Genomic DNA, 22072 nt, shown 5'->3' on the forward strand with positions numbered 1-22072 from the left:
TATTTATTTTGTTGATATACTTCTGCTGCTGGACTGTGATCAGGTGCTCATGCCAGTTTCATTAGTTCTTTTGGCAATCATTAATGCAGATGATTATAAACTGCAGCTTATTCATTTGCAGGGTCTAGCAGCAGTGTCAGGAATTGCTTTTTAGGGACTTATTTAATTCTTGCTGGGTGAACCAAATACATGGTCATATACCATTGCTCATCCAGTTCAAGGAATATCCTGTCAGGTTCTTCAAGGTTACATTTTGTTATTGTCTTCTTCTCAACATATTGGCCCACAAGGAAACTTCAGAAACATTATGAACTGCTGACCAAACCAGCTATATATAATCATATTTATCAGATTAGCATTCGAGTGTCCATTTTAGCCGTAATTATGAGGTATATCTCTCCTGTGGCATATGACTATTGCCACCTCCAGCTCTGAGTAAACCACCCGCTAGTGGTGCAGGAGTTGACACGCAGAGCTGTAGAAGGTGGGGTCAAGTCTTGCTTCCACCAGGCTGGGAAGTAACTGGTGTGTGTTTAAAAACAGGGAGACTCTGGGTTTGATTAGTCCTGCTCTCATTTTCAGATAACCTCCTCCAGACTTGCCTTTTCACACAGACACCTTTTGAGCAGAGAAAGCTCAGGTCTTTGTTTCCATAATACCCTGTAATAGCATGGACTAGAGGGTTAGCTGAGCTGAAAAGCTTTACTGTTTGGATGATAACAGCTCCCTTTGTGAGAGACACTTGTGTCTTGGCTCAGCTGGAATAGTGTTTGCTCTGGCCTCTCCTCTCTCACCAGAATAAAACCCTCTTTGCTCCTTCCCTCAGCTCCTAGTATTTTGCCCTTGCTCTGCCTTGAGCCACGTCCTGTTTCTCTGGAGTCTCTGCCTTGTGCCTCTTCTCAGAGGGTACAGAAAGCACATGCAAAGGTACCAAGCAAATGGCAAAGTAAGAAACTGTCTCGTGGCCTTGGCCTGCCTGAATACCAGTCTGCAAAGTGCCCTTCACAGGTTTCACTCTTCCGAAGTCAGAATTCACTAAACCACACTGTGTTTTCCCGCCATCATTTTCCAGACATCTGACTCATGAGAAAGAAGTTAAAAGTCTGCCAAAAATGGACAGAAATTTCATCAATCACGAAAGATCCTGCTTGCATCCCTTTTTTATTAAGAGCTGAGGATTGCAAAGCCAGAAATTCCTTTCCAGAATCCATTCAATCAAGAAGTAACAAGATGTGTTTGCAAGTGCAAAACTTGTTTTTGTGAACATATAAAGACCATTGGCAAAGACTGATAGTTCAGATATAACTGAACTCCATATTTGTCCATCTGTAAGGGTCTGATGACTAGACAAGGAACTCTGTGTACTGCATATCTTCTGGCTTGGGTCTGGGCAGAATATTTAAACACTTAGACAGAAAACTGTGTGGAGCACCTGTCCAGTAATTGAAGGCAATGGTGACAGAATAGGATGCACTGTCAGGGGCCAGTAATTCAAATAAAGGCATCTCTGGTACTAGGTCAAAGCACAGAGAGTAAAGCTGTCAGGACACGAGCAAGTGGTACTGCCCAATAGGAGCAGGTGTGTTGAGCACAGCAGTTGGTACTAAGGACCTGAAACTTCACAGTACTTTTTGTTAGTCTACCTCTAAGCTGGTCCTGTGGATGAAAACAAGAATACCTCTGAGGTATTATTATGATATGGACCTAATGCATATAAGTGTCCTCTGTCCCCTAAAATCTGAATACTGATTTTGAGAGAGTGCTGTTGGCCCATAATCTCCTTAAAATGTCCTTTTAGTAAGAAACCATGGATCACAAAAATAAGTACTTATGGTCCCTAAATCCACTTCTAGTCTTTTCTGCTCCACCTTGTAATGCTATATATTCTGGATCCCTTTTGCTTGGACGTCTTTTACCATGCAAGTGGGATATACAAAATTCAAAAATAGACAGCAATTATTTACTGGCTAATACACAGAGGAGATATAGATAGATGGGACTCGCATGCTACTAGGTAAGTATTAACATGCTCACCAGCCTAATGCAGACACCCAAGAAGTCTCTGCTGGCTAGGCAGTCATCACTCAGGTGAGAGAAGCTGGAATACGCTGCTCCTTGATCTTCCCGAGGTCTTTGGGGTTTTTTTCTGATATTTTATATCAGATCATGCTTTAGATCATGATGGTGTTTTGCTCTAGAATCCTTGAGTTACTAACTACTACCATCTCAACAATTTCATTTCTGGCAGTGCTTTTCTTATCTTTCATGGCTTTGGCTTATGTACTGTCTCACAGTTCAACTTTTTTTTTCAGAACAGGTAAGCCAAGGTCACACAGGTGTGCTGCACAAAACTGGTTGGTAGTACATAGGCAACTACACCCAAGGGTGTTTCACCTTTGCTACCCTGCAGATGCTTTCACTCACATTCATGCTGCTTCCAAGTGGACTTTTTCTCCAGGATGAAGAGGAGCGTTACCTGTGTTGATGTTCTCCAGGACCATCCAATTGCGCCGTGGAGTCTTTAGGCATGAAAAGTTGAACAATGGCTGATGTGGCTGACTGTAGGAACACATGCTTGAGGGTCAGAGGAGGCACAGTAGGCACTGGTGGTAGGGTGGGATCTGGAGAGCTTCCTTAGGTACTAATTATTCAGTGTCCTCAGGAGACAAACGTACTGAGTTCATGTGTGTTTCTGTACTGTGTTTCATGCAGTGTTCCTAGGGCAGAACTAGGGACTTTGCCTTCATGTCACAAAGGTGGGCTTCTCCAGATGAATTCTAGAGACCATTTGTGAGACCCAACTAGCCTACATTTTCTGTGCCATGCATCTTTGCTTCTGCAAGTATTTGAAGTCAAATATCTTGTTGACAACTTCTGTCAGCTCTTTTCTTTTGGGGGAAAAATAACTGGACATTTCTCATAGAAAGTCTATAGGAAGTCATAGAAAGTCTTGCCTTGGGAATTGTCATGTCTGTAGTTCAGACTTGTAGCTCAGATAAAAATCATGCTCATTAACTCTAGGTTTCCCTTACACTGGGCAGACAGCCAAAGAAGAAAGAAAGATATCATTGGGGCAGCTTGGTTTGTGCCAGTTTTTGATAACAGTTATTCTAGAGTCTTGATTACTGCAGGAGACATAAACAGCGTAATGGTCAGTACAATAATAAAACATGAAATTGAAAGGCTATTTTTAGAGACAGCTTAGAGTTCACTTTAGGACAAAAGAGCTGGAAATGACTCCAATGGCAACAAATGTTATGTGATTACACCAGTTGCATAAACCTCCCTAAGTGTAAATCTCTTTAAAGACTTTCCATGTGGGGAAAATGTCAGTCGGGAGAACCTGGGTAAGTGTCACAGGCCCTGTGGAATGCAGTCATGGACTTCATTTGGTGAGTTGGACAGCTTCCCAGCTATCAGCAATTCCACTGGGGCCTGAGAACAGAAAGGAAAGGCAGAAGTTGCTATATTTGGTCTGAGCCAAATTTAAGCCGAGACATTGGAGCAACAGGGGGTTCTTTCAGGTGTGACTTCTGTGGCCCCCAGTCATATGATGGACTTGAGATTCATTCAGAAGTTCTAGCTCTGATGTTCTGGCCATCCAGGGTGGGCAAGGTTTTTAAATTGGGCTAACAATTAGACTTGGATAACTGCATATTCCAAAAGTAAATTCGCAGTCAATTGTTGGGAAACCAGCAGTCCAGTAGCAACAAAGAAGAGTATACGAATTCTGGCTAACAGATTCTGATAAAGTATAGGCTGGTGGGTATTTAACACTGAAGAGACTGGAGGAACAAAAGGCAAAAAACATAATTCAGACCAATTTTAAAGAGATATCAGATCTCCAAGGAATCAGTGATACGTTTCATTTTTATCCCTTTTCACCAAAAAATGCTCTTTTTATCCATTTCACTGTGCCTGCAGATTTACTAGCATTTTGGTATGGTAACCAAGTGCAATACTATCTGATGCTCAAATCTTTTTACCAGATGTCTCTAAGGAGTTATGATGAATGAGGTATTATGATATAGTATATGGGACACTTCATATTAAACACAGGAGTTCTCCATTCCCAAGGTGGTAAATAACACAGCTTAGAAATCAAATTTACATGCAGTGCATTTACTTAAACACCTTAAGTTTTGGCTATTATAAATCAGCATATACCAGTGAAGCTAGTGGAGTTTTTCCAGTTAGTTTAGGGTTATATTGCTCTTAAATTAAATGTTTCTTATTTAGGTATTGCATACATTTTAAATCATGGTCCAGCAATCCCTCTGTCTCCTGCCACTCATGTGGCACTATGTGCCATCTAGTGGAAAAGGTCAATGTTCAAGGATACTGTCTGAACATGAACTAGGATAGTTTATAGGGGAAAATAAAAAGAAAAAAATATTGAGGAAGAAAGCAGTTTTTTTTATCTGAAGAGCAGCATGTTCCCAGTCCAGGTATGTGATATGTCGATGGAGATGGGGCAATATTTAATAATTTGGAACTAATAGAAAGAGGAGTGCCACTATAAATAAACATCTTTGAATCTTTAACTGCATATACAGCAAAATTGATCTGAAGGATTGCAGAACTTGTTATACCAACATTAGTGATCACTCCTGATTCCATAGAGGTAATCTAGAGAAGGACAAGGCTGCTAAGATAAAAGTAGAACAGAAGAGTATGTGTGAAGCTCAAACTTTGGATAATCTTAAAAGAAGTAAAAGCAATTCTTAGAAACAACTTCTACTTTTCTATTGTCTAAAATGCAAATATAACGGAAACAGTGAAATATAAATATAGTGAACTACACTAACATTTATTTCATGCCTTAAAAAAATCATAGGCTTTTTTGCATTTTTTCTTCCTTCTTCCATTTTGTTTGCCCTCTCCAACTAGTCTGCCCTAGAGATTTATTTTCTTTCTTTGCTGCAAAATCCTTCTCCATAATCTCCCTCCTTTTGTCAGAGCCTTTCCCCTCTGTTGTAGTTCCTTAGAGCTGTTCTTCCCCATTCCCCCTATCTTATTCTCACTTTCTTATAATTTAGAATAAGACTGAGACTGCAGGACTATCTTAACTCTATCATCTCAGTAGTAATTCCTACAGAAATTGTCTTCAGTCACACTATTCAGAATCAACTTTCTCTCCCCATCTAAGTAGCAGCAGCAATTCATACTGTGCTGAAAACACCTGGGACACTGGTAAGGACAGAAAGTCAAGCAAGTCCTCTGCACGGACCTGGGACATGGCAACAGTGCTCTTTGTGAATGTCACAAAATGGAAGGAAAGTTTTACCTCCAGAAAAAATCTCTTTTGCTCTGCAACTAGGCAAGAAGCAATTTGTTGCTGCTTAAAGCAGGATTAACTAAGACCCCCCCCCCCCCCCCCAGCCTCCACAAATGAAATATCAGACAAGGTACCAGTGTATCAGATTGAAGTAAAGCCAAATACAGCACTTTCTTTATGCCCCTGCATGACTTTGTCTCAGGTAAATGTTATTGGCACAGACAAATTTGAGGTTATATTTGTGAATGTAGTAGAATCAGAGCCATAAATGATGCATATGTTCTCCCCTCTGTGTAGCAATCTCAAACCATTTGAATGACTCAGGCAGCGAAAAAACAGAGATAAGCTTCAGGAAAGCAGACATGATGCCTGACTCTATTCCTACCTTTAGTGTCCCTGTGTATTCACTATGATACATGTTGCTCCTACAGCTTTGATAGCAAGATCAGTCTAATGGCTGTGTATCACTACTTTTGACACACTAAAAATGTTAAGCTGGAGAAGATGTAGACAAAGAAAGGAAAAAGGCATTGTTAGCAATTTCTGTCTCAGCAAACATATATGGATAAAGAACGGGCATTCCCCAGTCTAATAGCATATTCCTATCAAGTAAGTCTCAACATCACAGACAATCTTGGAAGTGTGGGAGCTTCTTGAAGAAAATATTCTCCAAAATGTTTCACAGCGGAAAGTGTCAGGCAACTGAAAGACAGAGCTTCCTAACTACCCTCCCCTTGTTTCTCTCATAGCAGATTTTTTCTCTGGCTAGATGAAGACATATTTATATGTCTTCATACACCAGCTTAAAACAGATATTTGTAGAATAGAATAACTTAGTGTTACATTTCTTAGGCTTCTGATCTAAAACAAGGCTAAAATGAGCAAAGAATATCAACATGAATGAATTCTAACACCACTGGATACAGTAGAATTTAAACTATTCTAACTGAATTGTTGAAGCAGTTTTTCTAATATTCTTTGGCCCTGCCACTCAGTGGTTTAAAGGTACTATTTTCTTATGAGTGTATTTCAAAGCAATCTGTGGTATGTGTGTGGACACAGAAAACATAGTTCTGAGCCACGGCGATTCAGTGAATGCTCGTATGCTGCTGTTCACCGGAAGAGCTGAATGTTGAGGAAGGAGGACTGTGTGGCTAAATTGTTCAAGAGCCACATTACTGATGCTAATTGGGGAGCTTTGCCGTTCTCAACAATTTATTCATGTGTATGTTTTCTACTTATCTATATCAAACTTAACTTGTAAAGGTTTTTCAGCTCATTTCCAAAAGTGTGTTTCTGAGAAAATGTGTCCATAAAATACAGTATATTCCTTTTTCCTCAGAAAGCATTGGTACATCATGCTAATTTCTGGTCCTGAAACAAGGGAGAACATAGTATTGCCACTGTCCATGCCAACAAGAAAGATGCTAGCCCACCCTGGGACCAAGAAAAAGCATGAGATAAATCAGAAGTATAACTAGATTAATTTAGGGTACAGTAATTAAAAGATAAAGTGCATGAATATTAGGTTATAAAATTATTGGCATGAATTTATTAAAACATACTTCAGCAGTCAGACTAGAATAAAAGCTAATTTGCAACTGGTTGTAATGGGCTTGGAATCAGCTTTAGTATTAGAAGAAGGTTCAAATACAGTAGGAAGGAAATGTAATACAATAAAGCAGTGACTCAGGGGGCTGATTGGGATAATGAAATGCATTTCAATGAATTCTGATGGGCAAAGTTATTATTACAGTGGAGCTTATAAACAAGAGAGGAATAGATGAAATTTGCAGCAATGGAACTATATTGTCACAGCGAGTTTTATTACTATAGAAATTATTTCAAAGTGTGAAAGGTACTGTACTTAGTGTTCTAATAACAAATCTAAAGTGACTATCTCTGTTTTACTGAGCTTTGTTGTTTATCAGCATCCTAAGTACAGAATCTGTGTCTGTTCCTTGACAGAACTGCTAGTGCTCTATTCATCTTGTCACTTGTGAGTCTTTTTTGCATGCAAAGACCACAGAGCAGACATCCTGCAGATGTATTAATATGAAATCCAGGGAGGCTGTGGAAGTGTGCCTTTTGCCTGCTCTGTGGGGGCCTCCTGTGGCCTGAATTAGATGGCTTCTTCTCTTTCTGCAAGGCAAGCGTAACTTCTTGCTTTATGATTTGTGAAATCACCATGGCTAATGCCAAGATCAGCTAGACATGTTTTACTCCTTGTATGTGTGTTTTGAAACATTACGAGTCACATTTTATGGCATATACTATTTGCTTTATGCAAATATATGCTTCCTATGTTGAAATGTTCATCATTACATAAAACCAAAAGTGGACTTGCTTCAAAATAATAATTAATAAAACCCAGATTTTAAACTTACACAACTTTTCAATAGCATTCTTCTCCATCAAACTGTCTAACTTAAACTTGTTAGGAACTAAGGAATATGGAGCAATTATATAATTTCACAATCTTCACACTTCTGTGTCAATAATGCTATAACATTCCCCTAATCATCTTAGATACTTTTGGTCCAAAAGGACAACCACGGATCTTTTTAGTATTTGGAATATCAGTTAGGAATTTCTGTGAAGGGCACTGAAAAAGAGAGGGTAGAGGAGAAGATGATACATAATGTATTATTAAAATATACTTAAGATAGCATTGAAATCATTTTGCATCTAATAAACCATAAGTTCTCATCAATGGCTTAACCAGTTGCAAATAGCACCTTTTTTCCCACCACCTTTTGTCTCCTTAGACTGTGCACTCTGAATTGGGGTTATGCATTTCTCTTACACAGTTATGCACTGTTAGCACACAATTTGTTTTAAACACTGCCACAATATAAAAATATGTTTCCATATTGCTATTCTGGTTGCAGCAGATCTGATTTAAGATCTCTCTTTCCCCACTGCCCACCCACTGACAATTATTTCTGGTTCTTCTCCAAGAGGTTATCATGCACATCTCATTTGTGCCAATTACACTGCTTGTGCGATCTGGGAAATTATATGTTTTTCAAAAAAGTTCATCTTATTATTTTTTGAGATAGATGAATGCACAGATCTGGTGAATCGTGCAGTCACACAAACAGTTGAAGTGGCACAACTGAGGGAGCATGATCTCTTGAAGGAGATGAGGGATGAGCTCCTCAAAGGTGAGGGGGAAACTATTAAATCAGATCTGTTGCTGAAAGGATTGTAGCATGGTCATAGATAACTGACAAAAACAATTTTAAGTCCTTCCTTACCAAAAGAGTAGACTCTCATTCATTGTTGCTAATCTGTTTGCAGTTCATAAACCTATGTCATTCATAAGTTATTAAATACCATGCCCCACAACATGATTAGTAACACAGAATGACAGTTCATATTTTACCTGGGCAGCCCGTGAAACATGTGAGTTCATGCCCTCTGTAAGACGTTAGCATCACAAGCCTCCTTATTCTTTCTCACGTCTGTTGAGGGCATATAACAAAAAGCGAACATGAGCAGTGGAGGAAAGAGCACATGAGCTTCACAGCGGGGACCATTTCAACTGCCAACAAAATAAATTATATTGCAGGGGGTAAAAACTAAGCCAATAAAAGCACCACTTGGGATGCTGCTATGCGCAAAGAACTGTTTGCAGCATTTCCATGTCAGGCGACTACACCGTGGGAAAAACAAGCAGCATAATAGCAGATGTGACAGACCACAAAATGCTACATGCTATATCAGCGTAGCCCAGAGTCCATAACTGAGGTTAGTCAATAATAGGCAGTGCCTTCTCCATGTGGAGTGAAGAAGAAGAAAAAAAGTCCCATCTTGTTCCTGCCCAAGAGATATTCCTATTGTGTGTGGATGAGTGAGAGCAAGGGTCATCCATTTCTGAGCTACAATCAGCCTTTGGAAAGTATCAGCCTCACACAGCAGGTAGCAGGTTTCAGCAATCACCATGCATCGTGTGGGACTGGCTGTCAGTGGAACACAGGAAAGCAGAAGAAATGAGCATATAAGAAGGTCAGTCTGCTGCCTTGACGTCTTTAGTTTCTCTCTCCCACCCCCAAAGTCTTCTCTCTTGTCTGCTCAAGCATTACACATTGAATGTGCCAGAGCAAACCGGTGCAGTTCAAATGAATTCGATAAACACAACTGTCCTAACACACGGTGGATGTTGACAATCTAATATTCCTCTAAGGCAAAGCATCACAACAAAACAGGCTTTTGTCTTGTGTGTCTGCTTGATATGTCTCTAAGCACGTAGGAGTTTGCTGTGTATTGGGAGGCAGTTCCTTTAGTGCTCACAGAGCAGTCTGAATTCAGCTTTTCTTTTCTGGTGGTCTGCATTATGTACTGAGTCCTGGGTTAATGTCTTTCTCTACATCAACTGGGGAGGAGCCAGAATCGTGAATGCAGGCTATCAGTAGCCAGATAAGCAGTTGTGAGTACAGACAGATGAAGTACATAGAGAGGAGTCACAGCAAGAAGCTCACCTGATGTCACCATAGTGCCCATTGGCTTTAACCACGGGCTAGGCCTGCTCGTGCCAGCAGTCATACCAGCTCGCGTCGGCTAATACATTCACTTAACACCACTACCACTACTGACTCCATAAGATTACATACTCCAGTGAAGTTATACATTTAGATGGGAGTCAAAGGGGTTTCAGGGCACTAATATGGAGGTGTCTTTCCCCATATGAACTCCTCACAACACAATCTCCTCATGGAAGATCTTCAGTCTTGGCACAACCCCTTGCCTCATTCACTCCCTTGTGGGACTCCAAGATGTCCCTTCACCCCACATCCCTGGACTACTTAGTTCTGATCCAGCATTTACTAAGGGAACCTAACTCTTCCCAGTATTAGAGATACCTTCCGGATAGCACAAGCTCACTCTGAGAAGAGGAATAGGGAGCAGGAAAAGATGCAGAAGCATAAGAGAGTTAGGTGAAGAGGGCCCCAGCAGCCCACACAGAGTGTTGCAGATATGGTAGTGCTATTGGCACCTTTAATTTGTATTGTTGATATCACTGGCATTTAGAAATGTAGTAATACCATAGTAACTCTGTATTGCCTCAATAATAGAGAAAAAGCCTGTTCTGCAACACATAGTTGCAACCTAAGTAACTCTCCACAGCTTTAGAGACATATGATGTGCATGTGATCTATTCCTCATAAATTATATTGTACTTTATGTAGGATTCAGTGCTAAATTCTCTGTAAGGAAAAGCAGAGATACAGCTTTTCCTGCCCAGTAACGAAGAAATGCCTTCTGTCAACAGAAAGAGATGTAAATTAGGGGGAAAATTTTAAAAAATTGAGTTACTATAAGCATTTATGACCCTTTATTCTATGAAAGCTTGGGAAAGCACACTTCTAAAACTTTTGGAGCATCCTATAAAGTCATCTTTTTTTTTAATCAATCCATGAAAGCCACTTGCCCAACCGTTGCTAAATCCTAGCACGCTTACATTCCATACCTCCCGGTGAAATCAGGTTGAATTAGTACGAATTTTCTAGGTACTTCCAGCGCAGTAGCAGGCTTTCGGACGCCTGTTTTCTGCAGATGCTCTTGGTGCTACTCGGCGCTGCTCCCTGCAGAGGGCAGTGGAACACAGACTCAGAGGGAGAAGCAGGCGCAAACCTGCTCTGCTGGGCCTGCTCCCAGCTCTAGCATAATTCAGGGAACTTAGGAAGCTCTCATGCACAGTTTACATAATACAGCACTAAACTGATATAGTGATGTAACCTAAGGGGTCTGAGATAACAGCAGCTGTGAACACCTAGGGTGAAATTTCGCAGGCGACTAAAATGTGGCCTTCCCGACTGCTTTCCACCCTTTAAAAAGTAGAAGAATGTGTTAAATGGGTAGTGAAAGTCATCCAGCACACAGCTGAGTCTTTCTTCAGCTAAAAAGGCAGACATACAATTGTGGTGTCAATCACTGGGAATTCTTTTTTGCAAGTTGAAAGCCACATGTTAAAGGAAACAAAAGAGCGATACACTTGTAAGAGGATGTAATAGAACATCGTTTGATTTTACAATGTGATTCTTCTACTTTAAGCCTCTGAAAACCTTCAAAACTAATTACTTTTTGTAAAGGCATGGGCAGAACAGTAGCTGTATGCACTCAGCAAAGACCCATTAACATACTTGCATATTAGAACTACTATCAAAAAAAAAAAAAAAAAAAAAAAAAAAAACAGAGAAAAAGGAGGCCAGCATATCCCTTTCAGATGCTATTCATTTTTAAAAAATGACGTGATGGACTGTTCTTCTTTCCCAGTTGGTGGTCAAAGAAGCCAGGCAGAAGGGATTTCAATTTAACATCTCAGCCAAAAACAGGCAGCTAACCAGCAGTCTGATCCAGCAAAGTGTTAAAGTGAAAGCTTAAATGCTTTCCAGAACCAGGAGGGATTTAGGCAAATACTTAAATATGTCTGTAAGGGCTTTGCTGCGTTTGAGACTACAGATTCACAAAGGTGTCACCCCAGGGTTCGCACCTCCATCTTGCCAAGAGGGCTTTGGTCCTGAGATATGAGTATTAGCAACTGAGCCTGGTACTTTGCAGAAGAGATCTGATAGGAATACTGCTGAATGCTTGCATAAATGCACGTTCTGTAGGTGCTCTTGTGAAGAATGATAGAATTTATTCTTACTTATTCAAAATGTTAAAAGGATTATTTTGAAGATGAGAATGCAAGACATCAAGAGAAGGTGAGATCCCCTATTTCATTTTTGAGAGTCAAAAAGTATCTTTAAAATGTTATAATGTTGTTCTTGGTCATGATATGATTATGCAGGTTGGTTATTAGAGACATAGTGTTAAAAATTGGCAGCTTTCTGAAATTAATTTTCTATATAAAATTGTTGTTAGATATAGTACTCATAGTTCTTCAATGTCATCCCATTTTTCTAAAACAAGAAAAAGAATCACTCTGTTTTAAAAGATGTACATCAGAATCAGGGAAGGAAAGCTGGAGAATGAACCAGGCATTCATTTGATGCAGATCAATGGATATAAACTAAAGTCAGAGGAGTTACGCAAGCAAAGGCTGGAGCTTAGCATCTTCAGGAAAGATGGACAAGTACTGTCAGTTGCACCATGGTCACCTCCCTAGCCCATCATTTTTCATATAAAATTGAAATAAAGAGATGCTTTGTGTATGCTAGAAGAATTTGCTGGGGGAGGAAACATTTTTTCCTTTCTAGTAGCAAATGACACCCTGGAAAAACTGGGTAATTAATCAAGCCTGTGTAGGTCTGCTACTGTACCATAATAAGATTGATCGATCACAGGGGATACTCAGATGGAGCCTGGAAGAAGAAATTAATTACAGACTGGAACATATTAGGAAGTTCTGGTGTATTGTGTTCGGGATATAATGGAGAATTCTGTCACACATCACCTAGTGGAAAATGAAAAAAACAGTCCCACAGGACAAAAAGAATTTATACATAGACAAGTAAATTGAATTACAGAGAGGATCAAAAGCTAAAATAAGACATTTTTTTTCCTTGGCTCTACAGAGTGGTATAGGTACCTAGCTATTTGTTTAAATAAGATGTGTTGGTTGGTACCTAAACCCTTTTGGGGTCTTAGGTCTTAATAACTATTATTATAACTATATAATATATAATTACTATTATTATAACTATATATCAACAGCATTTCCTAATTTCCCAGTAATAAATATCATTTAAAAATAGCTGTTAGACAAACATTTCCTGAAAAAATATAGTGTTTTTTTTTTTTTTTTTTAATTAAAAACATGGTGGGATGAGAAGGGAGATTAAAAAAACTGCTACTAAGAATGAAAATGAATAGCAATATGGTGAGGAAAGATTTTAGCACTGTAGTTGTCCTAAAATTAGGAGAGAAAAGACCTAAACAAAAATCGAGACAACACTGCAGACATAAGAGCAATTGCAAGAGATTTGCCAGGAAAAAAGGAGCTTTTCAGGTAACAAGGATCAAAAATACACACAAATTAAATGATCAGCATCAGTAGTGTGAATTTGTACTGTGGGAACATATAGCAAAAACAACACTAGCATAAGGTATTCTCCTACTGCCAGATCTGCTAAGCAAATAGGAACTTCATTTTGCACCAGCTGCAGCTTCCAAGTGGTCTACAAATCTGACATATGGTCTACAATACATAGATTGATGCTCTAATACTACTGCTTCCCCCCACTGTACCTAAGTATGTAGGACATATGTTAGATCACATTACTTAATTGTGCATTGCCTTGCATCTGTAGGCATTAATTTACAAACTTCTGATTCATTTTTTAATTTAAAGGATAAATTTTTTTGAATTTTCTGTGCAGTCACATTAAGATACCAATTTAATATTGCACTGAATCAAATCTTAGTAGCGGGTCATATGTTGTTTTTAATGCATTCAACATGCAAACCCATGTGCAGGTTTCTTTGTTTTGGCTCTTGTGTTATACTGGGATCAGTTCTGAGACTGGCTGAAAATGTTTCACTGAAATTCATAGAGGATTTCTGTTGGACTTACATTCACTAAATAAATAGAGAATCTAGACAAGAAAGAGATAAACCATAGAACAGTAAAGAAGGCATGTCAACATATATCAAGAGGTGATACTAAGATTTAGGTGGCTCATATATCATATATCTTTAATGGGATACATTGATAGTTATATTATTAATGTTGATTTGGTGAAAAATTGTTATAAGCAGCAAAATTAGGAAGGAAGAATTGTTTTCTGACTACAGAGTTCCACTATTCTGGAGATGCTGTTTGAGGAACTATATCACCACTCCTTCACACTGAGATTTTTTAGGGTAGTAGAATAATTGCAGTCATTATTCATGGTCATGTAATTGTCTCTTCTGCTAAGGCATATATTGGCAAAACTTTTGATTGTGTTCTCTGTCAACTTCTGTCCAACAGATTTAAACTTTCATGGAATATCAGATATTCTTTTTATTTGTTTGTTATATCAGTTTGTTTCAGATACAGAAAAAAATTGAATATTTATTTTTTTTGAAAGAATCCTTATTGTATTTACCCGGAGTTAAAGAGATCAAGGCTACAAACTCCTAATTTTCCTAAATTGTGGATCCAGTAAAGGTTAGCCCATGTCTCATTGAGTTTTCTAAGCTTCTGATCAGCAATCACATACAGGAGAAGCTTCCTCATCTCTCAGTGACTTCACAGTTCATACTCTGATCGCCTAGTCTCCTACTAGGCAAAGGACCTGACTCAACAGAGGAAAACCTTTTGAATAATATCCTATGTTTTAAATACTTTCACTATGTCAAAGTAATGGCTATATTAGCTTTCTCTAACATGTGAGATTAAATAAATGCTGATATAATGTTAGCCTTCTCTTAAATGTGAGTTTATCAGTAGGCTAATCTAAAAGTCCTCATAGTAGCTCCTTGTGGTCTGGGCATTACTGTTGCAGAAAACCCAGGCTATGACATACGGCTTCCCAGAAGGGAAGTCCATCTCTCCTCCTCACCTACATTTTTACAAGATTCATGAATATCTCTTCCTTTTTTATGCTTAAAGTTAATCTGCTATTTGAAGAGAAAACAGGGAACTGTAAATCTCAAAGCACTGAAACAAAAAAACTATATTTCCATTTACACAAGTTCAGTGAGGTTTAGATTGTTACGCTGTACTTGGACAGTCAAGTTATCTAGTCTAAAAAAACCTCCACTCATTTCCTTCAAGTTTAAATCATCACACAATTAGGTTTTGAAAAGTTGGATGTCCGTTTTGTGCTGTAACATATGGTCATACATTATGACAACATGAAAAATGAAGCATGTAAGAGCTAAAAATGGACAAGGACATGCTTGAATTTGTATCTAAACCCACTACCAGTTCAGATATTGACCTTAAATTCTTAATCAATGTGGCCTCATAGACTGTTAGTTTTATCTTCATGTCTAGTTGCATCATGAATTGGTAGGAAAGAACTTTCTAACCCATAGATCTGCAGAAATCTGGTAGTACACTGCCCTCTTTTCACAGTCTTTCCCAAACTGTAGCTGTTTTGGGGGACTGAGAATGGGGAGGGAGGGAGGGAGGGAGATCTACCGTCAGAGACACGACACTGGGCTGTACATTCATCTGATCCAGTACACGTGTGCTTATAAAGCTGTGAAATTATATTGGGTCATCTAACAGTATAACATGAACAACAGTCAAGAAAAGGAGAGTTTTAGTTTTTACACATGAATATATTGGTCTAAGTAATTTACCTGAGGCCATCCAGAGCACCAGGAGCAGAATGCAGGAGTTCTAGTCTATTCTTCCACTATTAGTCCTCTTTTAGCTTTGTATAACTGCCCAAGGTTCAGCAAGATTGTTACTTTCTGGCTGGCTGTTGAAAAAAAACAGGGAGCAGCTAAATATCAATTTAGTAACATTTCTTAATATGCGAGGCAATGTGGAGACAACATAATTTACACCTAAGAGAGCATGTACTTCCTGGTCATCAATATGAAAACTTCAGTTATGATTACTTGTTGGTCATGCAGTTGGACAGTTGGGCAGTGCACTGTCAAAATGCATTTTTATCTTAAATGCCTTAGTGTGATTTTTGCCTCTTTCTTAACTAGAGCTCTTTTGCATACATGTGTTTATCTGCCTGTCTGTCTCAGACCACAGCTGAGCAAGCTGAAATACAGTTCTTGGACTGGTGTTTCAAGTTGGAAGTTTTATAGGAGCAATGACAGAAAGCTTAGTTCTTGTTAGGAAGTACAGTGGATCAGCAGCACAGGTCATTTGAGGATGCTGATGTAGAAACATGGGATTAAATCAGATTGATATTTCCCCTTAATATCCTATCACAATAATCTTCTTATCCCATATCATTAATTCACATAAGAACTTAAGATGACAGCTAAGCACAATTAGAATTTCCTAGAGGATACAGCAGGGCATCAGAGAGGGGTCCTAAATACAGGTACTAAAATCATGCTCTTGTTCAAAAGGATTCTTTTCTCCTAGCATCCTGGAAGGGATTAAGCAATTCCTACTAGAAAGCCACATGGGTCTAACTCTGCCCTGTACAACCAGCTGCCTTACTAGATGGTGTAGGGCAATTCAAAGTCAGTACGGTCAAGTGCCTGACATTGGAAAATGATGGACATGACATATGAAATTTAAAATGGGGGAAAAGAGTTGATTTTTATAACACAATTAAAACTGACTTACTTCATATAAAATGTGTGATGCACTAAGGGAAGGTAGAGGAATTGCTAGGCTTTCCCAGCAATTTCTCTTGTAATAGAAGTGTACTACTCTCACTCTATTTGCACCAGGCATTTTTGAAAAGAAGGAGACTGAAATTTTCTCCTATCCCCTGAAATGCTATTATTATCCTGGATAGGGCACAAAGTTCTATTAGAAGGGAAATTCTCAAGGACATCCATAGGCTTAACAAGGTGATTTCCACGTTTAATTGTAAAGGCTGTTTGATTAGCAGTTAGGAATATGCCTATGCCACTAGCAACACTGTAACAGATACTATAGTATTTTGCTCCTCATTTTTCAAATAATGGCTGTATTTCCTTATGTTGATGGCTTTGCATGAGCCACAACAGTGCTACACTGCTGTTTCATTTCCCAAGATAATGCCAAATACTGTAAATAAACCAGAGCCTAAATGAAAAATACATTTTTGCTGTTTGACGTATGTTTATGATGTTAAAAAGTATGTATGTTAGTGGTCTACTCATAGGTACTTTGGACCTTAAAAATTCTGAGAATATTAGTTCTTACTGTTATAATTTAGTTTTAATTCTGCTTATTACAGCTACCTCGGTAATAGTGACAAAAATATTTTAAACTTTCCAGTGCATCTTCCATAATAGGAAACCATTTCCAGAAAAAAGCTAAGAACAAATAATTGAAAGAAAAAAAAAAAAGCAGTGCAGCAATTCTTCTGTTCATTTTTACTAATTTAAGCTTATCACAAGCTTAATCCCTTTGGTGTTCTCTGGTTAACTTATTTCTAATCTCTTCTGCCACTTCACTTTCCTTCTCTCTCAGGCTCAGATCCAATAAAAAAACATGCATCTCTAAAGAAGGATTTAGGTAGGATGAAGGTAGGTAAGACCAGACTTCAATCTAAAATCCCCCTTTGCTCTGCTGCTGCCTAATGATGTAGGCACATCATATCACCCAAAGTCTCACTGTAAAACTTTCTAGGAAAATTTGTACATTTGCATACTAAAAGCAACCTAGAGTCAGCTCACACATCCTTTGACCTAACTTCACAGAAGGTCCTAGTCCTGTGGGTGTTTTCTGAGAACATTAACTCAGTCCCTTCAGGACCTTAGGGAATGCAAGGTGGATACTTCTTTTAAGACAGGACAATAATAATGTCAGTAGTGGCAGTGCTTTTCCATCTTTCTATAAAGTCTTTTCTATTCATGTATATTTTATGGAGTACTTACATGATTACAGCACCCACTAAGTAATGAGGATTCAGTTGCCTCCCCAATCCCACTTTGCCTACAAGAGTATCCAAACCATTGGACAATGTCTTAATTTGGATGGTGACACAGGAGCAGAAGAGAGGAAGAAGGAATGTGTCTCTATCTCAGGGCTCTGAGTAGGGGTCCTGGTCTATGCTCAGGGACCATAGCTGCATATTATGCAATGACTGTTTAAGGAATTCCTCTACAAGTCCTCTGTTGACTTGAATTTACATGGCTGTCATTCTTTCCCCATCCTGTATATGAGCTAAGCAGAAATTATGCTAGCCTTCAGAGCTCATGAAAACTGTATTCATAGATTCAAATTTTCAGGACTCTTTAATCAGACATAAACCTAAGTTTTAGCTTTAAAACCTTAATTTGTAATTTTTTACAATAATTTTCAAGACGAAAAAGCAAAGCAGAGTGCTTATTTATTTTTGGTTGCTTTAAGGCTCAGTCTACAGACTTGCTTGATCTTCAGCAGTGGGTATTTACTATTGTGGGTGGTTTATATGTGTGAACACCAAAGTTTTAGATAGACAACAAAATCTGCATGGTGTACATAGCAGAGAGAAGTTAGGAAACACATGAAATTGTTGGGAGCTGATTGAATCGATTAGCCACAGAAATTGGCAGATCAGTGAGATTTGGTAGGGACTCAAACTCTCTTGGGAGTTCTGTAGCCTTTGTTCCTGGAATGATTCTAGGTTCTACTTTGTGCATCTTAGGAAATTGCATGGATTTATATAAATTCTCAAATGCACTGTCCTTGTCTATACGTCTCTATATTTTGCATGGGAGTGCTTTAAACCAACTTCAATTAGGATTAAAGTTGGCAAACTCATGAAGAGAAAAATAGGTCCTCCCAACTTTAATTATTGTCACTTGTTTCATTCTCCTGTTTGCTGATGTGAACTTTTAGTGGATAAATATCCCTTTGAATCCTCATGTTCTACCCTTTTACCACTGGTATACCCACCTTAGAGTTTGTCTGGAGCTACCAAGTCCCTAAACCAAAATTACACATGGGCAACTATGATGTCAGCTCTTAAGAAAAAATGCTACCTGGCTTATGCAAAGAGATAGCTTGTCAGCGCTCCTCCATTCTTTTTTTTGTTGAACTCTTGACATCTTTGTGCTGTCTTCACACCACTTCTGGTTGTAATACCTCCTCCAGTTTGGTCACCAAGGCTTCCTTGGTGAAGGTGGCTTTCGCTGGGAGGGCACTGGGAAATCCTTCCTGAACCTCTTTCAGCTCTTCCAGCTGAACAATATCTTCTTGACCAGCGTTAACAGAGAGCACCTATCACCTCTTATGATAACAAAACTTGTATTTCAAGTCTATTTTTACTGTAGAAAAGGATCTCAATAGTACATAGGACTTTCAGACTGTGTGCCATTAGGAAATTGCTCATTCCCTAAAAGGCAGAAACCTGTTTTCCCATTCAGCCTCAAGCAGCCTGGAGCTCCATGACTCACTGGAACGGCAACGAGATTTATTTATAATGAACCTCCCTCTCAGCGCCATTCAGATGCTCATCAGTCAAACATTCATGACAACTTGCCAGTGCGCTGTCCACCCAGAAGGTAAATTCATTCCCATCAGCACACACTAAGTGTCTGCTCCAGCCCACTGGGTGTTGCCCAAGCAGTGTCTCAGCTTTTGCTGCCTTTTCCTCTGGTTTATCAAGAGATGGCAGCAGAAAGCCATTTAACCTTTGATCTCGACCCACAGGGCCTCTATTTATTGCAGCGTAATGGTAGCCTCTACCAACTCAGCCTCTACCAACCAGCCCAAGTCATCCTGCCAGTACCATGTAACGGAACAGTCTATTAAAAGCAGCCAAACGGCTGGAAACTTGCCTTTCTGAATGATGGAGGGGAATAATTCTGAAAACAAGTAGAAACATATCTAATGAATTAAAGCACCAAAAAAGGCATATTAAGAGACTAAGTTCTCTTTGGGAATGCAGCCATTGGATTTGGGTTTGTGGTGGTAATTCCCATGTTAAGAATGGCCACAAAATATTCAGACTGTGTTTCACTCTCATAATGCTATGTGCAAAGCAAGGGACACTAGAAGGAACTTTCTGATTTAATGTGAAAAGCTGACAAGTCATTTGCTATGGCGATATTTGTGAGAGAGAAAATAATTGGTAACATAACATGGCAATAAAGACAGCTAGGAAAAAAATTGAAAATTAGACATGATTAAAAGTATAACACCTGGTAATATTTCAAATATTCTTTAGTTTTCTTACTGAAGAAAAAATAATCAAAATAATTGGACTTAAACTGAATTTTAAAAAAATTTACAGTGGTCATTAGTGAACAGCAAGAGACCTTCTCATTATTAAGTGTCACTAGATGGTTTCAAAAGCTGGTTTCAGATAAAGAATCTAGAGTCAGCTGCATTTAAACTCAGGACAAGCTCTGGGGTTTCAGTGTCACTACTTACTCTCAAATGTCACTGAGGAGCTGTCAACAGGTATGAAAAGTCACCCAGCTGCTCAAGCTTCTTTCAATAGGAGGCAAAAAAAGAATTAAAATATACGTGGAGGGAAATTTGGGGTTCTACAGAAAGCAAGTAGTAAAGTAGCACCTGAAATGGATCCACCTTACTTGAATTTTTCTGTTTTTCTGTGTACTGTGATTGCATTTTAAACAAAAAAGGCCAAATTGTGGTTTTGTCTTCATGAAGGTGAATCAGAATTATTTATGCTGGCAAAGTAGGGTCTTTTTGTATTAGTTATTTCAGTACACCTGAGATTAGAAATTGGTCTCAATAGAAATACCAGCAAAATGAGATCTTTTGTTACAATGAAGTCTTATGTTACTAAGATTCATAGTTTTATAAACTGCTCTTTCTGGTCATTTTCTGTTTTGTTATGAAGAATCATGCTGGATGAATAAAACTATCTTTCATATTAAAAAATCAAATTATTTTTTCTAAATGAGTGAATGCTCCATTTGTCTCAAATTAAAAAATTATGAAATGTGGTACAGTTTTCCTATTTGTTTTTAATTTCTTATATTTGCTTTCACTTTCTAATTCCTTAAATCAGTTCTAATATCAGTCAACAAGGTTACATTGAGAAGAGCTAATGAAAAAACAAATCAGATTAGTAACTGGAAAGGTGAATAAATATACCAAAAAAAAAGATAGACTGTAGAAGAGGATTGTTTCCTCAGCTATGTCTGACATTTAGTGAAAATTACATTATCCTTTTTATTCAATAAATGACAGAGCTTTCTCTCTTCCTATCTGGTGGCTACAAATCTAACAGATGTCTGTAGAAGATGTATGTGTGAGCTCTGCTGTTTTGGGTCAGTCTCTGTGTTTGACTCAGAACATCCACCAATGGCACGTTTAACTCGCTGCAACAGTGTTAAATGCTTCATGTCATGACATCACTAATGAAATCACCTCTGGAGGAAACATAAGCTTGGCATCCTAGAAAATTATCTTCAGATCTCGAATGACTGAGCTCATAGGGGTTTGGGCATCAACAGGCTTCTAAGGCCTATGCTGACAACAAATATAAGCATTCAAATAAATCATTTTGTGAAAAAGGCATCACAGGAAAATTAGCTTTCCATCCCACTCTTTGGCAGTCTGTGTTTATTATAGCACTCAGCATGGAATGGCAACCAGCTGAGTGATGCTAAATCGCTACATTAAAATTCTAGCCACCATATCAGAGTCTTACTGTCTATGCATGGAGACGATATAAAAATCTCTCTCCCCTTATTCAGATGCCCCTCCATTGAAATGTACTGGACAGCTATTAACAAGTCAACAACTTGCACCCGGCAAAATGATGCACATTGTTGAAGGATGTTGGTACATACCATCTGGAAGCTCATACATCATTTTGTAACTTGGCAAACAGAGATTAAAAAAATCTTAGTAATTCTAAGCATATTGTGAGGGTGGGTTTGTAGCATTTTTACATGTACACTTGTAGCATATACACATACACAGGCAATACAGGCAAAGCCTATCTGTCATACATCTGTAGAATACCCAAATGATTTTTATATAACATTTATTCTTGTAAGTCTTTTTGGAGTTTCCCCTTTGTACATGACCAAAATACTTAGACAATTAAAATATCTTTCTTCTTTTTATCAAATGAGCACATAATATTACAGAATGATAGAAAATAAGAGTGTAAGATGCCTCGTACGTTGTAACTCAGCTGGTGCAGAGTCTTCCCTCTCTTTGTCCGCTGGAGTTCCAGTGCGTTCTCGAAATAGTCCGTTTTCCTTACTCCCCATAGGACTTTCCCCATGCTTACATTTTATGCACTAACACAAACCTGT

The 22072-nt window shown here is 38.6% G+C and overlaps 1 long non-coding RNA gene across 1 annotated transcript in view; it reads left to right on the forward strand.

Annotated features, from left to right (window-relative positions):
* The first annotated feature begins 11708 nt into the window (after window positions 1-11708).
* Window positions 11709-22072, forward strand: part of LOC135328420 (uncharacterized) — a 49220-nt gene continuing 38856 nt past the window's right edge. The window contains exon 1 of the long non-coding RNA XR_010389258.1: window positions 11709-11988. This is a non-coding gene — a long non-coding RNA (uncharacterized LOC135328420). The remainder of the gene's footprint in view (window positions 11989-22072) is intronic.

The sequence above is a fragment of the Dromaius novaehollandiae genome, chromosome 1 (assembly GCF_036370855.1).
Source record: "Dromaius novaehollandiae isolate bDroNov1 chromosome 1, bDroNov1.hap1, whole genome shotgun sequence".
Classification (NCBI taxonomy): Eukaryota; Metazoa; Chordata; class Aves; order Casuariiformes; family Dromaiidae; genus Dromaius; species Dromaius novaehollandiae.